Consider the following 22,450-nt stretch of genomic DNA (forward strand, 5'->3'; position numbering starts at 1 on the left):
GGCTATGAATAAGACTAAATTACAAATCAAGGTAAACGCAGACTGTTTGAACACATGAGGGACCAAGGGGAACAGGTGGAAACACTTGGGAATCAGGGAAGACAATCAGACGCCTGACACGGGAGGAAAGGCAAGATACCTGAAACGAGAGGAGAAAGTCAGTGATTTTTCAAAATAAAACAGGGAATGACGAGACAAGACATGAAACAGAAAACAGGCAGCCGTTATAAAACACACACATGCTTAGCTAAAAGCAAATGTATTTTCAGCCTTACGCATGAGTTCAAAGACCCTGGATATTTTCCTACCATTACATTGAATTTTTTAATTTTGTTTTAATGGTTTGTTTTGATTTTTGAATCGAAATGAAAGAGAAAATAAGAAAGTATGAACTATTCAAACCGTGCATGTAATATTGCTGTGATTTAACAACGTTTATCCCCCTTTTAGCGTCGTTTACCGTCATTTGCTGTGTAATTCCTCTGAACCTAGCATTATTCGAACACATCAGTACTTCTAGTTAAACTGTAGGTAGAACTGAACTGGAGTAACAAGTCAGAGCTGACAATCTGAGACTGAGAGGAGAAAAAAATTTTTCCGCAAGTACTTGTTTTGTCAACGGTTAACAGCGCAGATGACAGCCATGGCATATGTCTATATATAGTGGATTACAAACAAAGGCTTTTGACATTTCCTTATGACTGTGTTAAAACTATTTGTACAGGCTGAACTTGCCCAGAAACGCTGCGCCCACATTCCAGACATTATGCCCAGTACATTGCATGATATAAGTTGGAATAACAAACACTTCTTTGAATATTGTTGTATTTGTTGTAGGTATCATTACAGGTAGATAACACTATCAGATAAATCCAAATTGAACTGAAGCAGAGAGAGAGGTATTGTTGAATCTTCAGAGATTGCTGTGAATGGGTTGAGTTCTTATTTTTGTAACTTATCAACACCGAGCTGATGATGATGAATAATAACTGTGGGACCTAATCTCTCATGTAGGTTCATCAAACATATGAATACTTAATCATTTCTTTTTTTAAACTATTAATTACTGTGCATTTAAACGGAGGTTGTCAAAGAGGTTAAAACTTTTCATTAATTTGGTCACAGCTGATTGCAAATGTATCGTTAATATGGTTTTATATTTTAATATGCTGAACTTTTACCTTGATAACGGATTTTTAAATGCAAAAATGATTAATTCAAGTATACCATTAACGACCGAAATCCCAATCCAGCAGCTATAAATCACCTAAAAGTTCATCTGTGTTCCTCACATTTTGGCCAAGAGAGCACAAGTCATGCCCTTAAAATGATTTTAGTACGATGGTTCACCTTTTTCTTAATTTACTGAATGGGTTTTTATGAATATATCAATCTGGCTCCACCCGTTTCAACCGCAAGCAACAGCTTCTTTGCTTTGTACTTGATTTGTACTTTGACAAAATTGATACACTGATTGATAGACTAGCATATACATTTTTTGTTCAAGTGATAAAATGTCACTTGCCACTCCGATTCCAAATTTTTCAAGGAGCCTCAAGGCACGTTTCATATTTTCTTCGCTAAATGAAATTCTGGCATAAGAGTAATAATAATTTTATTGGATCAACATTCAACACATTTTGAGGCAGCCGCAGTGTGCGACAACCAATCTGCTTAGGTCCTTGAGGGATCCCCTTGATTTTCCAATATTCTAATAAACCCTATCACTTACTAAGGCTTCCCACAGACTCAAGCACCGACAAAGGACAGAGTCAGCCATCTGGGCATCCAGTAAACGCTGAAAGGAAAGCATACTGAGTGAATCAGTAAAGCAAAAGCTGTAGGATATTTCATATACCTGTTGTCAGTTTCTTATGGGTGTTTTTTTTTTTAAAACAACTTCTAACATTGCCCAAAAAGTAATGAAATTTAGTATTCAGACATTGTAGTGTACATTTGTGCCATGTTCGACTTTAGAAAATTAAACGAAATGGATTTTTACATCGAGCCACATTGTCCATTAGCTATTCCTTTGTCACCATTTATCAGCCAGTTAATGTCCATGTTGCTCTCCTTCATGCGTGGTCTGAAGTCCCTGAAGTCCCAGTCCAGCAGTTACAAAACCTCTTAAAAACTCTTTTGTGTTGCTTACCTTCTTGTTACGTGGGTTTGAATAAGCCTGGAATGGGACCCAACTTGAAATTCACAACATACAACTTGTACTTCCTCATTCAGTGAATGGATATCTGTCAAACTGTTAATCACCGTACAGGTTGCAGGCAAATGGAAGTATCGAAATGATAAAGTATCCCTCTTCTATTGCTTTCAACGGATGCGTAACAGTAATGAATAACACAAGATTTTGGCAAGGTTACCAGTTGGCAGCATGGATGCTAAACCCTGTTCTCAGCCACATTTGATAGCTTGTATTGGTGTTGCAGATATGTTGGAACTAAATTAGATGTCAGCAGTGGTTAAGTGTCTAAGGATAGTTATTAATATTCAATAGAAATTATGAATGCAGCTCATTGATTGCAGGGTCCCACCTGAAAACCAGGAAATAACACTTAAAAGCAAATATCAGTGTCAAGTTCCTGTTGGTTTGTTTGTGTTAATCTGAGACAGGCATACTAATCCAAGCACCGACCTCGTGTAAATGCTTGCAGTGTTTTCTGGGAAATTATTGGTCGGCTAGAGGCTGGCACGAGATGGGTTTTGCAGTAAGTTGACAGACGGAGATGAGTAATTCCCCCAAAAAGAGCAGTGGACATTTTAATGCCAAAGGGCACCAGGACAGATTAAAATGTGTATAATTTTCATTCTTTATCTGGGCGAATGTGTCAGGACAAAAACACAGCAACATCCTTGTCAGGTCCCTCAAACTAGGCACTGCTTATATTAGAGATACTGAATTTGCCCACAAGAACTCAGCTTTTTCCAGTAAACTGAGATCTTGTTGCATTTTCACTGAAGTGAATGACAGCCAGATACAACCTGAAATTGTGCTTTTACAAACTTACAAACTCTAACTGCCCAGATGATTTCCATTGTGATAACTGCTCATATAGGCAAGGCAAGTTTATGTATATAGCACAGTTCAATGACAAGGTGATTCAAAGCGCTTTACAGAGACATTCAAACAGAAGAAATAAAAAGCATGATTTAAAATTTAAACAAAATAAAGAAATAAGAACAATAGATAACAATAAAGATAAGATTGAATAAAAAATTAATAAAATGTTATATATGAAAGATAAAATCAGTAGTTAAAATGTGATTCAGTTTTGAAACTCAAGCTTTATTCAAATGCAGTTGGAAATAGATGAGTCTTCCACCTGGACCTAAATACACTGAGTGTTTCAGCTGATATGAGGCTTTCTGGGAGTTTGTTCCAGACATGCGGAGCATAGAACCTGAATGCAGCTTCTCCATATCTGGTTCTGACTCTGGGAACTGATAAAAAAAAACGGATCCAGATGACCTGAGGGGTCTGGAAGGTTCATAGTGGGTCAGGAGGTCACTGATGTATTTTGGTACTAGACCATTCAGAGCTTTATAGACCAGCATCAGATCTTTTTTTTTTTTTTTTTTTTTTTTTTTTTTCCCCTTGTCCTGTTCAGCATTATGGCAGCAGAATTGTAGTCTGAATACCTTTGATGCCAAACAGATTTGCTTTGCCAAGGGAAGTTTTATAAATGTAAAGCTCCCCTTGATGCCCATTTATTTATTTTTGTTTACAATATATAACATGTAATAGAACTGAACCGGACCGGGGGACAAGGAAAGAAGAAGAGGAAAGAAGAGGAAACAGAACAAAAATAGAAACAAAAACCAGACAACCAGCTGCTACACCTGTAAAAAACAAAACAGACAACAATCCATGGCCTCTGAGGGGAATCCAGCCTTAGCGCCACCAGGAGCACCTGAAAGCAGACAAGCAGAGAAAAAACAAACACACAAACAAACAAAAACAAGCACAAGAAGCGGTAATCGCATACAACACAGCTGTGGATAGATGACCTGAGACGACATGATAACACATCAACTGCTTAGCGAGCATGCTACTGGGCTAATGAATGTGTGTGTGTGTGTGTGTGTGTGTGTGTGTGTGTGTGTGTGTGTGTGTGTGTGTGTGTGTGTGTGAGAACATGCAATACCCATGGCACAGGACCTACATGATAACCGTGCTTAGTTATGAGTGTATAAGTGTACACGGCCACAATCCACAGCCCCCCCCCCAGCAATCAGAAGCAGGCAGAGAGGGCCACAAGACCCAGGCCACCAGCAGCCCCCACGGAGCACAGAACCCAGGAAGCCCACCGCAGGGACAACCACGCATCCACCCAGAAGACTGCAGAGGAAGCCCCCGGATAGAGCCCCCATAAGCATAGGGCAGAGGCCCTCAGAGAGCCAGGGGCAACAGCCCACCGACCCCGCCAGGTCCCAGCCGCCCAGACATGGGCCGTGCACTGGACCCGGGCCCCGGGAGCCCGAGCGCCCCCAAACCCCCCGGCAGAGGCCCCACCCAATACCCAGGAGGGCCAAGTGCCCCAGACAGCCACACAGTGGGTCAGCGCCTGCCCCAGCGCCCCTGGCCAAGTGCCCTGGGAGCCAAGACGTGCCCACAGGTGGGTGAAGTCGCGAGCAGCGGAGAGAGGCAATGCCGCCCCCCCATCGGGAGAAGCACAGGCAGGCCAGGCCAGGCCAGGCGACAGCAAGTCCCAGATCCAGGCCCAATCATTACCACACACACTTTCACGTCCCACACATCCACACGTCCTCCCTCCCTCAACTCCGCTGGGGTGTAGCGCAGCGGGCACACCAGGGGGCCAGCAGCCCCCCAGCCACCACAGACCCCGAACCAGCAGAACAATTAATTAATCCTCTTGGCCCCTCCCGCCTCGAGCAGCAACCAGGAAGCAGGGGTGTGGGAAGAAGACCCCTCCCCTCACCCTTCTGGCTCTTCAATATTTTCTAATAGTGAGCGATTAAAATTGAGGGGCAGCCAAACTTGTAGGACTGGGAGCGCGGCCCTCTGGGCAGCCTACATACCCAAAGAGCCCCGCCCACCAGATGCCACTCAGTGTAACCACCCCCCAAGACCTAATGTGTGTGTGTGAGTGTGTGTTTGATAAGTAGTAATGTCTAAGGTGTAATTAAAACAGGGGCGGGGAACTGCAGAGTGCAACCAAAGGGGACCACCTACGTGGCCCCATCCACTACACCCCACCGAACACACACGGCCCCAAAACCCTTCATGTGTGAGTGTGTGCTGTGTACAGGAGCCAGAAGGGAGAGGGGTATGGGGATATACACCGGGGGGAGCTACTCTCCCCCGGAGAAGGCAGCCAGGGACTGGCTGCAATAGGCATCCCCGCTACCTGGGAGCCAACACAGGGCAGGAGGGGCTGATGTCCACCAGGCTCGGGGCCTGCAGCGACCATATTGCGGGAGCTACTGTACCCCCAGAAGGTACCCATCCCGCCCCACCCCACCCCACCCCACCCCGGAGGACCTCTACAAACAACAAACAAACAACAACAAAAAACAAACAGACAAACAAACAAACCACCCGGTCACACCAGTCGCAGCAGCCCGGGCCTGAGACCCACCATCACCCAGACCATCACCCAGGCCCCCCCACCCACCCCCCCAACAGGGGAAAAGCACCGCCCCCCCCCACCGCACGCCCCAACACCCTGAAAAAAAAAACAACCATCTGCGGACACCTTGGAGGTCCCAGAGCAACAAGCCCGGCACCAGGACCTGCACCAACCCACCCATACTGTGGCGCGTCCAGGACAACCCAGCCCCCCCAGGCACAGGCAGGGCCCCCCCCCCGGGCGCAAGGCAGCGCCCAGCCACCAGGGCCCAGGCCCAGCACCACCACCCATGCCGGAGCGGCCCAGCCACCCGGCATAGAGCCAGCAGCCACCACCCCAAGGCCTCTAAGGGACCCCGCCCCACACCGCAAGACAGTCCCACCCGCAAGCCCCCAAAACTGCCCTCCAAGCCCGACACACAGTCCCCCCCAGCAATGACCAACCCGGTCCCCACGACCCGAGAGACCACCAGACGCCCGAAGCCACACAGCCCCCCCCCAGCACACACCCAACCGCCCAGAGCGACGGGACAGCAACCCACCACCACCACTAAGTGATAAAGCTAATCAGCGGGAACCAGAGAGAATTAAATTCAGCCAATTGATGTTTTGAGGAGGCAGACATTGTTTCCATGCTAATATAATCTAAAAGAAAATTTCTAAACTGGTTAATACACAGATTGTTCTTCGCTTTCCAGTTCATGAGAATAGTTTTCTTTGCGATACATAACACTGTGAGAACCATGTGTGCTGAGTTAATTTCCATGTTGATGTTGTCTAAGTCACCCAGTATGCACAGTGTGGGGCATGCAGGAATGCTACACTTTAGCCATGTTGATAGGTCCGCACAGACTTCAAGCCAGAACTTCTGGACAGGCGCACAGAACCACAAAGCGTGTGCATAATCATCAGGTGTGTTATCTGTGCAATGTGAGCAGATGTTTGAGTGTGTTAGACCCATCCTGAACATCCTTTGTCCTGTATAGTGTGTTCTATGAAGGATTTTGTATTGTATCAGCATCAGATCTTTAAAGTCTATCCCCTGAGGGACAGGCAGCCAGTGTAAAGACCTCAGAGCTGGACTGATGTGGTCCACTTTTGTGGTCCTAGTGAGGACTCGAGCAGCTGAGTTCTGAATGAGCTGCAGTTGTCTAACTGACTTTTTAGGCAGACCTGTAAAAATGCTATTACAATAATCAAGCCTACTAAAGATGAATGCATGGACTAGTTTTTCCAGGTCCTGCTGAGAGATCAGATCGTTTAACCTTGATATATTCTTAAGGTGATTGTAGGCTGACTTTGTTATTGCCTTAATGTGTTTTTCCAAATTTAGGTCTGAGTCCATCACTACACCCAGATTTCTGGCCTGGTTGGTAGTTTTTAGGTGTATAGATTGAATCGTTTATCTTTGGCTCCAAAGACAATTACCTCAGTTTTGTTTTTGTTTAGCTAGAGAAAGTTGTGGCCATCCAGTCATTAATCTCCTCAATGCATTTACCAAGGGCCTGTACAGGGCCTCAGTCTCCTGGTGACATTGTAATATATATCTGTGTGTCATCTGCATAGCTGTGGTAGTTTATTTAGTTATTTTTTAGAATCTGTGCCAGTGGGAGCATGTAGATGTTAAACAGAAGAAGTCCCAGGATGGAACCTTGGGGAACTCCACATGTGATTATGTCAGGTACCTCGGACTCAGGACACAGACGCAGGGTCTTTTCAGATTCAATGGGGTTTTATTATTAAACCAAGCACACAGATCACAGCAAGGCAGGGTGATCTCCAGGCAGAGCAAAGAAAAGGGCTGTGAAAAACCTGAGCACTCTCCTCAGAGGACGTGTGCGGCTATGAAAAGTTAACAAACATAAATCTCTCCACACCAAGAGGAAAACAGAGAAGCTATGAACAGATTACAAAACAAAGACACGCTCTCCTAACGAGGCGGAATTAAACAAAGGACGCACTCGAAAAACAGAGGCACTATAAAACTTTAACGATAAACTTAAAGCTCTCCTTTAACGGAGGCAACTATGAAATGTTATAACAAAAAATCTCTCCTTATTCAAAGGACCGTATTGAAATAAATAAACTAAGGCTATGACTAAGAATAAATTACAAAACAAGATAACACTGCAGGAGGATCGCTCACTGCAGGCTCGTGGAACTATGACTGTGAGGCTGGTAGTGTAGCTCATGGGAAGAGACACCATACTGGCACAAGACAAGGGAAACGCAGACTATTTGAACACATGAGGGACACTTTGGAATCAGGGAAGACAATCAGACGCCTGACACGGAAGGAAGGGCAAGATACCTGAAACGAGAGGAGAAGGTCAATGATTTTTCAAAATAAAACAGGAAATGACGAGACAAGACATGTGACAAATACTTATCTGCTCAGATGTAAAGTTACCTATTGACACAAAGTACATATACCACACATGAATTACGGTCCATGCTTACCTGCACAGCTTTCCACAGTAGGATTACAAAACATGTTTAGTGACAAATTGCAGAATCAAACTGTGAAAGCACTCAGTGGTCTAACGATCGATGGATAAGACACAGTTTGGCCACATAAGTATCCTCTGGAATCTGAAGATAGGTTGTAAAGCTACAATATCAAATACAATTACTAGTGCAATTTCTAGGGTAAGGTTGTAAAAAAAAAACGTCAAGCAGTGATTTAAGGTGTATAGGTACAGTTTAAACATGTAAAGAGAGAAAAAAAAATACCAGGCTTCAACCACCCAACCTTTGGACTATCTCTCAGCTGTGAAAGCGTGCTGGCATTCTGAGCAGAGGGCATTGTTTTGGTCGTGGATGTTCTGAACATGGTTGAAAAGTGGTTTCCATTTAGTGAGATCCTCTAACTTCTTAGAACCACCTGAGCAGAGAAGCTGGGAAAATAAAGTGAAATATTTAGCCCCACATTCTCGACTTAAAATAAAAACTGACTTAGAGCTGACTTATGTGAGACTTTTTGGGACCTTTTTCTTTTCCTTGTGCGACATCTGGCATTTGCTCTCTCAAATAGTTGCGTATTTGTCGGTGCCTGTGAGTGACTGTGGCCTTCACAGTCATTCCTGATGCCTTCGGAAAAGACAGCCTCAGTGTCAGAACTTCCTTCTCCCTGTTCACTTCGCTGCTTACTAAAAAAAATAAAAAATCAGTTGTATAAACGTTCCTCAGGCAGTTGGGTGGGGTGTCTCTTCCCAGTGTGAAGCCCTCACTCCAACTTAGAGTCTGGATGAGGTCTGCTTTTAAGCACTTCCAAGTTGGGAACACAAATGGATCCATCCCTACATGCTAGAGGTGAGTACATTTGATACATTGACCTGTGTGATTGATGAGCCTGTGAAGATGACAGCCGTAGAAAGATTAAGCCTGGCTGCTGGTCAGCTGACTGTTCCACTTAATGATAAATTCACAGAAAAAATATTGTAGGGTCCTTTCCCTTGACATAAGTCACTATGTCACTGTTCTGGTCACAGATAGGGCATCTTGTACAGAGATTACAACATGCCCCAACAATCTGTGGACAGAAAAAAAGGATTACCTGTTATTACTATTGAAATTACTTTTGCAGACAGCCTAAAAGAAATGTATCTATGTAAACTGTCCATTTAAAAATGTATCAATGTATAGATGATCCTTGGACCACTGATTTGAATGTGATATCCCTTTGGACTGCATTAGTTATGGTTAGATATTCTTTGCTCACTAATAATGAATCAATGTTGGCATTTTTCAGCATAGAAAAGAAATTTTGTGCTGTCCAGTAAGTTACAATTAGTTACATTCCATTACTTACATTCTCACTACGCTGCAGGACTGAGAGGTTCAGGAGGTCCTTTGTCCCCACAGTCATAAGGCTTTTTAACAGTGACTGCTGACATGTTTTTGAGCTACTTGACTAATTTTGAATTTTCTTCACTGAGGGATAAATAAAGTATTTTTCTATTCTATTCTATTTGATCTGTCTAATTTTCCAGTGAAAAAGCTCAGCCTGGTTGTGTCCGTCGTTAGCTGTTTTGTTGAATCTTACTCCCATGTCATGAAGTTACAGTCGAGTGTCAGATTCGTCTGTGCTCATGTGCACACATTCAGGGTTAATGCTACTCACTTTCCCCATGTGTTTTATTGTGGACTGGAGACATCACTGACTACAAGAAGAAAAGAGTAGGGCAGTCAGAATCTCTCTGCACCTGCTGAAAAAACCCTTTCAGTACACTCATTAGCTGATCTGCACCCACTCAGCATGTGTGTGATTGGCCCACTGGTAATTTACTGTTCCATGCCACTTTGCAGGCATTTTTTGTCTTTTAGTTGTGGCCATTAACAAATGTCAAACAAAACAACGACACGGGAAAAGTACAGGCGTGCTGACACACAAGTGCATTAAGTGAAAAGCCTCTCTGACAGTGAGTGAACAGAACACTGGAGGAAATGGGAAAGGTGATTATACTCTTCCCATTTTGTGTCGGCTGTCGGACTGCAGTCAATCCGCTGCAAAAGCAAAACAAATCAAGATACAGCAGTAACACTAAGAGTTTTCAGATGAACAGTTTGACAAATTCTGTGACAAATACGTACTGCGAGCTCAATTAAAAAGGCCAAGAAGAAATGGATGTAAGAAAAACTTACAGGAGTGCCTCATCAGGAAGATGAAGTTACCATTCAAATACAACCCAAGTTGGGGCGCTATGTGAAAGGTTGATAAAAACGGAATCCAATCTTTTCCAAATCACATGAACACAAATTCTGTTATTCTGTTTCGTAACACAACACGTAAAAAAAGTTTAAAGTGGAATGGGAGAACAAAAGAACGGCTAGAAGAGCATGTTGCAGAACATTTATATATGAAGAGCACCTTAGAGAAGCAGAATCTCTTATTCTTCAAACTGTAGTCAGCGTTTTAGAATTATACCAGCAGAATTTGAGGCAAGGGGGGAAAAAGTCTCTGTGAATATATATATGAATTAAAGTGTTAAGGGCTGAATCTTCTGAGAAACATTCAGAAAACTTGTGGTCAAAAGTTGTCTCAGTAATGTGGAAACAACAGGGCAGGCGATTTCTTAAGTGATGATTCAGTGGAGCTCAAAGTCTGTTTTTCTATTAAACTTGAGGCCATCTTTGATTTTACTTCCGTTTTATTTCCTACTTAGTAACTGTGGGAGGGTTTTTTTGGGGGGAGCCTTTTTGCAAAGCAGCAGACAACCTGCAGCTGCCATGTTTTTTGCCCAGGCACAAAGATTCAAACTGCTGTAATTTTTTACTTCAGTTTTTTCAGTCAGTCGATGCATCTAAAGTACATTACCATGACATAAAAACACAATACTACGGAGCCCCGCCCGTACAATACAAAAAGCACAAAGACGGAGATTATTATCAATACTGACGCTATAATCGTTTTTAATTTCGGTTATATTACAATAGCCAAACCTCTCAAAATCTAAAGCGTCTCAAATTCTTACATTTATGTGAAGAGATATGTTTTAATTTGCAGAAAGCACAAGAAAGTGGTTGATTATTTTCTGTTAGCCTACTGCTTCCTTCATTAAGTGCTGGTCTCATCACATCCAGAAGCAGTTCATTAAATTCTCAACATGTGATTTCAGGGCTTTGTGCTGTTGTTGAGTGTGTTGTTGGCACATTTGTTACAACATTATATTGGCTACCTCCCCTATGCCACAGCACACTTGAAAGTTCCAAATATGGTATCACTTGCCAAAGTCTTTCATCAGACTCCTGAGTTTTTGCTTTTTAATCATTATGTGAAGAGCACAAATGCTACAGGAATATGTTGGATTTTATCAGAGGGCTTAAAATGTCAGGGTTTTTTTTAAATAACCTTGGCCAATTTAGGTCGAACAACACCAACAGTTTTAATCTGATGCCAGGTAAGCATACCATCTCATGTTGTTTTAAATTCAGTTTGTTAAACTTTCAATTGAGCTATCAATTTGTGTTGTTGGACGTAAATTTCTATTTTTCATGCATACGTCCATCCAGCTATTATCTTCCGCTTATCCAAGGTCAGCTCACAGAGCCAACAGGTCCAGAAGGGAAACGCAAAGTTCCCACTCTCCAGCAACACTTCCATCTGAGGCATCCCAAGGTGTTCCCAGCCCAGAAGGGATATATAATGCCTTCAACAAGTTCTGGGACTTCCTCCCAGTTAGCCAAGCCTGAAAAACCTCCAAATGCATATAGGTATTCCAAAACAAAGCTGCTGTCTTGTGGCACTTTTAGAAAAGTCGTGAACAGAACGATCTTCTTTCATAGATGAAAAATTCTGAAAGGGAGACTGGAAGAGTTTGTGACTGAGTTACAGGAAACACAGTCATTACAGGGGCCTGTACCTTGATGCATATTCAACATTTTCAGATTATCCTCTGGTTTTGGCCTCACTAATCCCAATGATAGAAATCTCACTAAGCAGAGCCATATGTATTTTACTCTATGTGGCGCAGGTAGAAAGTTTGCCTTACTCTGTCAGATGCTGGATTGGCTCTTTTAAATGCCCTTTGGATTAAATAAAAGCAGTTCAAACCAGTCAGTAGGCTGATGTCATTCAGGCTCTAAAGTGTTTTTTTTTCCTTTTTTAAAAAAAAACATACTTCGGAAAAAAATACTGTTAGATTCATTTGGATCTCAGTGTACAGACATTTGATGCAGATTGGCCAGATTGGCATGCGCTCATTTCAGTTTTTTCAGTGAGTAAAAAGTGAATAAAAGCCTTCATTTTTGTTCCCCAATCTTTAAAGGTCATCAGGAGCTGGCTTTAGAATAATTACGCTCCATATACATCCCTTTCTGCTACTATCCCTATCATTAAGATAGACTAAAGTCATAGAGACTTGTCCACACATCAAAGGTTAGAGGTAAAACTTTTAGCTGTGTTGATTTTCTATCTTGAAACCTTCCAACATGAGCTGGCATGGTGATGCTACCCAGCTACAAATCGAAACAGCTTTGTGACACTGAAACTCAGAGCTGAGCCTGAAGTTACCTCTCCAAACAATCAATCCTTTTAGTTGCAGTCCCCCATGAGATCTGACTTTTTTCTTCCAACCTGACCCATTTTTATAGACCAACTTTGATTTAAGACCTCATTCTTTCAGAAATTTTGGTAATGTGAAGGCATTACAAACAACTTGGTTACACAACCATTGGAGCAACCATTGATTGTTTCCATACCTACTGGATACTGATAAAATAGATGAAGGATTGGTCTTGGAAGATATGTCCGTGCACATGCTTTTGTACCTGTGCATTAATTAAAGAATGGATTAGAAGCAGCAGGGATTCAACAACTAATTAATGGATAGGAAAATGGATTCAAGCCAATGGATTTTACACATCCTTAAAAGACTTAAAAAGCTATTGAATGCAAAAAAAACGCCACCATGCTAATGCAACATGGAGTAATACACAGAACAAGTCTGATGTAGGCAATTAAGGCGTCTGACTTCATTAAAATGAATAAAGTAAATGCTCTGTTATTCATTGCATCCACATTGGCATGCCTGGAACACTTTTGTAGTTCAAAACAGACAAAACAGACAACCACACTGACTTAAATAATCCAGAGATGGCATTATTGCTAAAAGAATTAAAAGTACAAATCAGCACGTGCTATATGATTGGCCACAACGCAATTAAAGACATGCGGCCACAAAAAGATGAGTTTCCTTATTGTGATGCAGTAAAGTTGGCTGATTGAGCACCTACAGATGTTGGTGCCAAACCTCTCTTACTCTCTCTTAATTGAATTAATTTACTAAGTACTTAATGTAATATTGGGCGCTTAATGTCTGTACAGTCTGTATCCTATGAGGACAGACACAAATAATGGCAGCCGAAAAGCCTTAAACAAATACAGAACAGCAAAATCCAACGCAATGCAATGCAAACACAGAGTAACAAGTGTTCATCCTAACTCACAAAAAAGTGCAAGCTTTGGCTGCAGCCCAAATAAAAATAGAAAATCAATAAATATCCGTTTTGATAATCCATTCCAAGAAACAAGGAGCTCCAACCCTTTTTTTAGGTTTCAAGTGTTCCCTTAAATCTGCAGTACAGATAATTCTGGATGTGGTTCCAAGCTGAAATGTGTGAAAAGCTCTCTCACACTTCAGATCTAAAGAGACAGCAGGCAAGATAGGGAAAACATCGTAAGTGGAAGAGACGAACACAAACTCAATCAATGTGACTCTTACTCCCCTGAGTGGGGAATTAGATCAGCTTTTTAGCAGCAACAAATGCACGACAGGCTTAAAAGATATATTGAACATGAATAATTAGGCATGGATGGACTTGAATGCCACGTATTTTGTGTGTGAGAAGTGTCTCCGAAGCCTCTCTGTTGCTTCCAAATTTGAACACACTACATTTCACTGGGACTCACAGGGCAAGAGAAAGGAAAACAAGTCATGATTAGTAGGGACTGCTTTGGTTTTTCCAGGCACATCGATGCTTACTTTGGAGGGAGGGAAGGGAGGGAGGGAGAGAGATGGAGAGTGTGTGCGCATGTACACAAGGGGAAAGTAAAATTCAGCAATTTGTCTACCTGTTTCCAAAAGAACTGGGATGCTGCGCAGATTATAATTAAACAAAATGCAGTGAATTGCAAATCAGTTAAACTCAGGAAATTGTGAAGCTGTAATAAACACACCAGAATGTGGATCTCACTGTTAGTTAGGTCAATATGCTGTTAATCATTTAATGTTTCTGGCCAGTGGAAGCCAGAGTACTTGGAGAGAACCCACACATGCACAGGGAGAACATGCAAATTCCACACAGAAAGGCCCCAGCTGGGATTTGAACCAGGAACCCTCTTGCTGTGAGGTGATGGTGCTAACCACTAGAGCCCTGCGCGGGACTGTTTTCTTCATCCCGCTCCCGCTAAATTTCTGACCATTACCGTCCGCACCCACAAAACTTTGAGAATTTATGCCCGCACAATAATAGAAATGCATTGATTTTGTGTCTTCTCCCGTCCCGCAGGAGAAAACACTTCATTTTATGGGCTGTTAATAAGATTCATGGACAATTGAGAAACTTCTCCTAGTCCTTCGCCTCGCTTTGTCTTTGTGCTGTAAAGACCTTCTTTGAGCTTCTTTTATTGACATCCTGTCGCTAGGATACATCCCGACAGTGTTGCCAGGTGGGAAATGTAGTATTAATGTACCAGAGACATAAAATGATCGTATTTTGAGGGAAATGATCGTACACTCATCATAACTAAAATAACAAGCCTATTGATGCGCTATAGTCACTCTTGTGTTTAACAGCATCTAACAGGCACTCACAGCTTTGCATCAGCAGTTGCGTTAGGCTAAATGTCCTCCGTAAACAATGACGAGTGGGAACTAATGAGCCAAATCATGAGGCCTGGAGGCCACCTACTGTTAGGAACTTCTGAGGCAAACGCATGCACGTCACTCGTGGCTCACATAGAAAAGCACGATTGACTTGAGACTTATCACATTGAATTGGAAATGCCTTCAGGGTTCACAAAAAAATCTGGCAGACAGTTGCAACAGGCTGATTACAACCGATTACAACCACACATTCACAGAATGATCAAATTATCATATATGTGGCCTTTTTTGAGATTATTGATCGTACATCATACACAGGGCAAAATTATCATACAAATACGATAATTATCGTATATGTGACCTGGCAACACTGCATCCCGATCCTGCAGTGGGTTTTTTTAGCCGCCCGCGCCCGCCCGCAGCAAAGTTCATACAGCCCGCTCCCGCGAGATTTGAGTTGGGTCCCGTGGGACACGGCGGAACCCAATCCCAATGCAGCCCCCTACTAACCACCACCCCACCATGCGCCACCTTTTGGACAATCCTCCACACGCAAATGGAACGACTAGTGAAAAATATTTTAGAAAACTCCATCCAGGGTGAGGATTTTTTTTAATTTCCCTATTGTGGAAGCCTCTCTTTAGACAATTTGGATAACAAACCCTACATTTGCTCAAATGCTCTGTCGTTTATGACTTTGGTTTACGACAAAAAAAATAAAATAAAAAAGTCTCCATAACATGCTCCAGAACTAGTACATCCTTTGATGATGTCATATTACCTCCCTGCAAACTGTCCTCTGCTCCTCTTGTAAGGACGGCCCACACTTATGTTATGGTTCTGTTTACATGGATCTACTTAACTTTTAAAGGTTATTTGAATAAATTGATTTTTGGTTAATTGGAGTTCACCTCCAAGCAGAGCACTTCAGATTTGGATATTGCAGCACACACACACACACACACACATTTGGATAAACATGTCCCTGAGGCATACTGCATGAGTCATCTCAGAATGAGTTTACACAAACAAAAGCAGAAACTTGCCAAGCAACAGTGTGTAGCTGCCTCATCACACTCCATGCCATTGTCATATTTATCTTCCGTCTCACGCACACACACACTGTTAATATTGACTTCACCAGATACAAATTTACTGCTAATCTGATTTAATTTTGCCTCGAAATGTCAAAAGAAATTGATCTAGAAATATCAGCTATTCATTTGTGTATGTTCTCCCTTTTTGGCAAACCTTCGCAGACAGTGCACCTTCACTGTTACGGACAGATAAGTTGTTAATGTGCTCCCAACTTGGGATGAACATTGAATCTCATGTAGTCTCATTAGAGGACTTGAAATGTCAACTGTTTTTTGTTTTTTTTTAATTAGCTCTTTTACCACATAAATCACAAAACTTCAGTCATGACAAATGCAGGAAGAGCAAAGACCAGCAAAATGATCACGTAGCTCTGAAAAGAAGCCAAATAATTCATGTTTCTCTTGATTCAGCGTGGTAGACCATTGTGTACATATTCACATGCTCTATCCCCCATTGGGATGTATCCAGGTGGAGCTGGAAAGTGACAACTTAATATAGAAGGAAAGTTTATTTACATATACAGAATGGCAATTTACAGTGATTTCTTTCTTTGAGATCTTAATTACGGAAGTAAACACCAGCAAATAGATCCAAAGAAGTTTCACGACTTGTTGAAGTGTGGACTTCGGAGCGGAGACACAGAAACGGGTGAAGTAGATGATATTCCAAAACGTTCGGTTTATTGAGGACTTGTACACACAAAGGTCACCTGGGAAGCGGCCACCTGACTCACAGGTAAGTTTAGGCACACGACCCAGGTAATTTCCAGATTTACACGAACATTTATCCAAAAACACAAGAGACTACGGATTAACCTTGACAACAGACCACTGAAAATGCAGACTTTTTGGCAAAGAATGGGAAAGAAGACCAGACATGTACATGGAAGGTAATTTGGAGAAAATAGAAAACTGGTGTGTCAGGGCTGCGTTGTGTCCTTTCCTCCTGCCGGTAGATAGAAAACCAGGAAAAGAGAACAAAACACTTAGCAGACTCTGGAGTCGCAGCCGTGGCTTTGACAAGAAGTGTGTTACTATCTGATATGAGTCACTGCTGGATGTGAAATGGTGCGTGCACTATGGCAAAATCCCAGCAAATCGAAACAGCGACATCTATTGCAGCCAAGCTTCCGTTTTCACCAGATCCGCTGTAACTAATTTGTTCATTTTCAACAGAATGTTATGAAAAGTGGTTTAGATATGGGCTAGTCTGGTTACGACTCTAATGTGCACTAAACAGACACAGCTAAGTACGGGCCATGATCAAATAAGATTTACTTAGTATTTCTCACATCCTGCGATCCAACAATCGTGCATGACATCCTTCACAGGATGACAAATAAAATCTTGGGGCCGATGAGTAAAAAATGTCACTCCCTCAAGCCTTAGAGTTCGAAGTAATAGGTTGTGGAGTGTGTTGATGACTGTGAGGTCCACACACACGAATTAGACGTGGATATTTTTGCGATTCAGACATGTTCTGGCCACTTTTCTACACAGTCATTTTTCACAAAACCGTATCACAAATGGAACTGCGTCTATTTTGAGTTTGTTTTGTTTTCCCTAAATCTGTACAAAAGTGCAACAAGTGCCTTTGTTTGTCTTGGGTAAGTATTGAGAATGTGAAGACGGAGCTCACCTGACACAGCAAAAGTATATATTCTGTAACTATATTAGTGAAGAGTTCTAGTAATTGTGCCTTAAGTACATTTTGTTTTTAAAATATTCCAAATCAAACACATAGAATTCAGCTGTGCCAATGAATATGATTATGAATGTAGATAAACCTGTCTGTAAGTACTCCCCTCCCACTCTGGGCCAGAAGTGCTCTTTGAGTACAAGCGCAGGCTTCAGGGATTATCAGTGGGGCTGATGTTTGTATGTGTAAATGAGTTGTCAATATATTGACTGAACAAATGCACTTGCTGAGATAAATGATCCAAATGCTGCAGCACTGCATCCTCCGTGACAATGATCCCTAAACAGCCAGTGTTTCGTCATAGCACAGGAGAAGTTTGAAAGTAAAATCCTGGAAAATCTGTGGTTTGAGGTGGTGGAAACTACAGGGGTGACTAATTCAGACATTTCCTCCAATAGTTATAAGAGCTATAGAGAAGTTCCTGCAAACCAAGTTGACAGTTTGAGTCCACACCATCTGCTCAGCTTTGTATGCATTATGGCCCAGAGCCTTCCGAAAAGCATCTTCATGTAGTCAAAACTGGAATTTGTTCAAGTTCTTGCAGCAGAAATCCTTTCTAATTTCCGCTTTTACAGAAAGGCACAGGGAGGATTTGCATCTGAAAAAAAATGAATCAGGATATTGCTGCTCTGAGGGGAACTAGAGGAAGAGAAATATGGAAATCGACAGTGGTTGTGATTCATCAGCAGTGGCATGTCATTCATGCAAGTTCATGCTAACACAGTTTAATAAAGTCCCTGTTATAAAAAAGTGAACAGAAATATTCCTGATTCACAGTTCATGGAAATCCAGAGGAATAAATCTGTCCGTACTCTTTGAATTCTGGTGGTAACCAAACCCACTTACTCATCCAGCCCACAATAACGGCTAACACACAGAGTTAGAGCTTGTAAATGTTACCATGTAGGCATCTGTTTGAGTCAGATGCATGAAGGATATTGAGTATTCAACCAGGGCAAATAGACTTGAGTGTGGTCCCCTAGAAAGCCAAATACTCAGCCCTCAGAGAGGACATTTGGTGGTTAAATTAGTTCAAAGTTAGCTTGAGTTGGAAGTGGGCTGACAAGTACAATTCATCCCAAAGAAGGTGACATGCACAAACAGTCCTCTTTGCTATCAGTTTTTTTCAAAGCAGATCAAAGCTAAATGACCAAAAGTAGAACCAACATAGCCAAAAGCAGCCCACAGCTCATATGGTTCACATATTTCTGATACTGCCCCCAAGTGGCAGCAAGACAGTATAACATGTAGATTTCCAAACACGGAACCACGTTAATGTTCTTACATGTTTCCTTGTGGAAACATGCCTCAGACTATGCTCTGCACTGCTTAAAGAAAGAACTTGCCAACAGAAAACGAATGGTTGTAGTCCAGTTAACCTGAAAGTGTTATATAATTGAATAATTCTCAAAAAAAAGTGACTTTGCTTTAACTACGCTCAAACTGCTTTTACTGTTTGGACCAACACTGCAAAAACTGAGAGACATTGTTGTAATTTTGCAACAACGAGTGCTTTATCTCCATTTATGAGCCACTGAGCGTAGTGTACAACATTAAGTACAACATTAATTGAACAATCGGGCCCATCGAAAGACTTAATAGCTGATTAGGAGTCATACAATCACCTCTGTGTGCTTTACTCTGTTACAGCTTTCATTTGCGGCACCCCTCTGCCAATTACTCCATCACTTTGCAATTCACTGACTATATAATGAAAGAAATTTGCTATTAATTTGCAGTTAGTCGCAATTAACTTCCATGAGCAAGTAACTGTGATGAACTGGCTTGCAAGCACTAATATTTAGTGATAGAGTAGCTGGCATAAACCATGATGATGAACACAGAAAAAAAGCACAACATTAATATTTGTGTGTGGATATAAGCTTCACTGAAAAATTTCCTAAGGACACAAGGATATATTTACATGCAGGTAAAGCTAATAGCTTTAGGTCAATCAGCCAGAGCCAGCAATTTAACATCCTAGCGATGGCACTTCTCATAAGACAAAATCTGCACCTTAAACTTCTTTATGAGCCGTTTGTTAGAAAAAATAAATGGATAAATTATAGCTGTATAGCAGTTATACAAGAGTTATACAATCTTTCATTTCAAGGCTTTCATTTCAAAAGTGGATATGTTTAACAAGTTCAACAAGTCTGTGAAAGGGATTATGGCCCAGTCCGATTATATCATAGGCTGCCTGTATGGAAACGATGCAAAATGACTCATCAATTCTTAAAGTAAAGGTGCACACAATGTGCTTTATGTCCACATTCCTGAGATCTCGTGTGAGGCTGTTATCTCAGTTCAGTGTGCAACTCAATGTATTAGGCCATAATGAGAGGTTGGTGTATGAGAACATGTCATTTTGCTGTTGAATAAATTGTCCATTGAAGTGCTGTTTACTTCTTTTCCACATCAAACACACACAAGAAAGCCAGTCCCATTCATCACCCATCTTTAGTCAATATGGGTCCCAGCCCGTTTGATTGAAAAAAGGGTTTCAGGCATTACATAGTATCACCATAATAACACTGACTGCTGCGTATGATGGTGGAATCAACGGATAGTTCTCACCCGTACATCCTTCACCAAGAAATTTGTTCCAAGGGACTCTGTGACGCTTTCAGTGAACTCTTGGACTGAGTGACCCTCTGGTAAGGGTTAAACATTTTAAACCGTTTACACTGTATTAGATTTTTGTTTGTGTGCACACAAAAGACTAACATGCAATGGTACGTCAAACAAGATGGGTGCAGCAATGAGAGTTCTTCCACTAATCTCTATTGCTTTGTGGAAACACAGATGAAAAGCCAACAAAGCCCGTTGTTCAACATTTTTCCCCATTTGTCTTGTTTCCATTCAACCATATACGCAGAAACAATGGAAGCAATTCCATTCTTCGAAAACAGCCTGGTGTTGTTCTTGGGTACAGTCAGCGACTGTTAACCCTTTCCACAAAAGAAATATGTTTGTTTTAAAAGGGATATTTTGGGGGGGGGGGGGGTTCTTGGGTTTATGTGAAGCTCTAATAAGTGGTCAGTGTCTTACCTGCAGTAGATGGACATTTTTTATTTTAATTTAAAAAAAAAATTAAATTAAATTTTTTAAAAAACAGTGTAACAACAATTGATGAACAGGTGACTTATTTAAAAAATCTGAATCAGATTTGAGGTTTAGATGGAGGACACTGCTTATTTTTCTTTCATGGCTTTTTATAAGGAAGTTTTAGCTTGCCTCAGATGTCGGGCAGACATCTGACTCTCGCAACAGGGAGTGCTTGGACTGCCGTCACAGGACTAAATGACATGGTAATGAGAATGAGATGCGACAAAGAACAATGAAAATCAAAGGGATGATATATTTGGATTGATAATGAACAGGGAACTGGTGTTCACATGCTCATCTGAGGACATTGACAGGGAACAGGACAATTATCTAATGCAAAGCAGCAAATCTACAACAAAATGACTGAAAAAGAAAAGGATGAAGGTGATGCAATGACCCAGTCAAAGTCCAGACCTCAACCTGATTGAAATGCAGTGGTTATTGCTGCTTAAGGTGATTCTACAAGCAGGTAAAGAAAATGAACCTTGCTGATTCCATCTCTATTCAGAATTTGAGCGAAAAGTGTTGTTTTGCATCTCTCACAATATTACAGTAAATGCTATGAAGTTGACAACTATTGTATCCACACAATGCATCAAGACGAGCATGTTTGACCTGTTACCTATTCTGATGCAGCTTGTTTGCCTTAAGTCGATACGATGAACAGACAAAGCCGAACAGAAAGCAGGTACACGGTGGGTGGAGCTGAACATAAGAAGCAAGGTACTTAATGTGCGAGACTTGGAGAAACAAGCAGATGTTGAAGATGGCTCTCCAACAGTTTGTGTGGGGGTTTGCTGTGATGATCATTCTGGTCTGCAAGGGTGAGAAATAATATTTCATGTTTCTGTGCAGAATTAAAATGTTCTTATTACTCAGCTAATGTCACAAGTGAGAGAAATAAGAGTACAAATTAATTAATTAATTAATTAAGCAAATGTAGCTCTTTAAAGACTATTCTGAATTGTTGCCCAGAATAAATTAAGAATTGTGGAATTGAAGTTCTCTTTGTTGTAACTGGGCTGCCAGGATTTGAGTAAAAATGTAAAGAAAGACAATGAGTCAGCAAAGCCTGAAATCAAGTTAAAGGTTTTAGTGGACAGGACGAGTTCTGAGGAACTGATTTCAGGCAGTGATTAGATCTATCCACCCCCCCCCCCCCCCCCCCCCCCCCCCCCCCCCCCCCCCCCCCCCCCCCCCCCGCTATGCCCCAACATGGTTGGTTTAATATGACATATTTTTCTCTCTGTTTCATATTTCAGGTTGTCAATCACAGCAGCCAGGTAAGCATCTAAGAGCTATTATTCAAGTTTTTCAAGTCAAGTTTTACCTTGTCAGATCAACAATAGACAATGACTGCATTGTATTGACATAATGTCTTTAGTGACAGCAAAAACTTCCTTTGATATACCCAAGCACAAAAGAACTCGATTATTGGTGTCTAAGTTGGCCTCTGCCAAAGTCTTTTTTGTGTTTTGAATAATCACAACGACATCATTGACCGTGGGGGAAAAAAATCAAATCCAACTTAAGAAAATTGTGTCAGCATTAAACTGTCAGGGCTGGCACAGGATGTGATGCTACCACTTGTATTGTTATTCACATGAAATCAGTCGGC

At 41.7% G+C, this 22,450-nt stretch overlaps 1 long non-coding RNA gene across 1 annotated transcript; it reads left to right on the forward strand.

The window, feature by feature from the left end:
- Window positions 1-21,112: 21,112 nt before the first annotated feature.
- LOC140281894 (uncharacterized) lies at window positions 21,113-22,278 on the forward strand. The gene is made up of 3 exons (XR_011909799.1): window positions 21,113-21,301; window positions 21,484-21,656; window positions 22,095-22,278. It is a non-coding gene; the product is annotated as an uncharacterized lncRNA (long non-coding RNA).
- The last annotated feature ends 172 nt before the right edge of the window (window positions 22,279-22,450 follow it).

Source organism: Leuresthes tenuis, unplaced genomic scaffold (assembly GCF_036924035.1).
Source record: "Leuresthes tenuis unplaced genomic scaffold, fLeuTen1.0.hap1 SCAF_22, whole genome shotgun sequence".
NCBI classification, from domain to species: domain Eukaryota; kingdom Metazoa; phylum Chordata; class Actinopteri; order Atheriniformes; family Atherinopsidae; genus Leuresthes; species Leuresthes tenuis.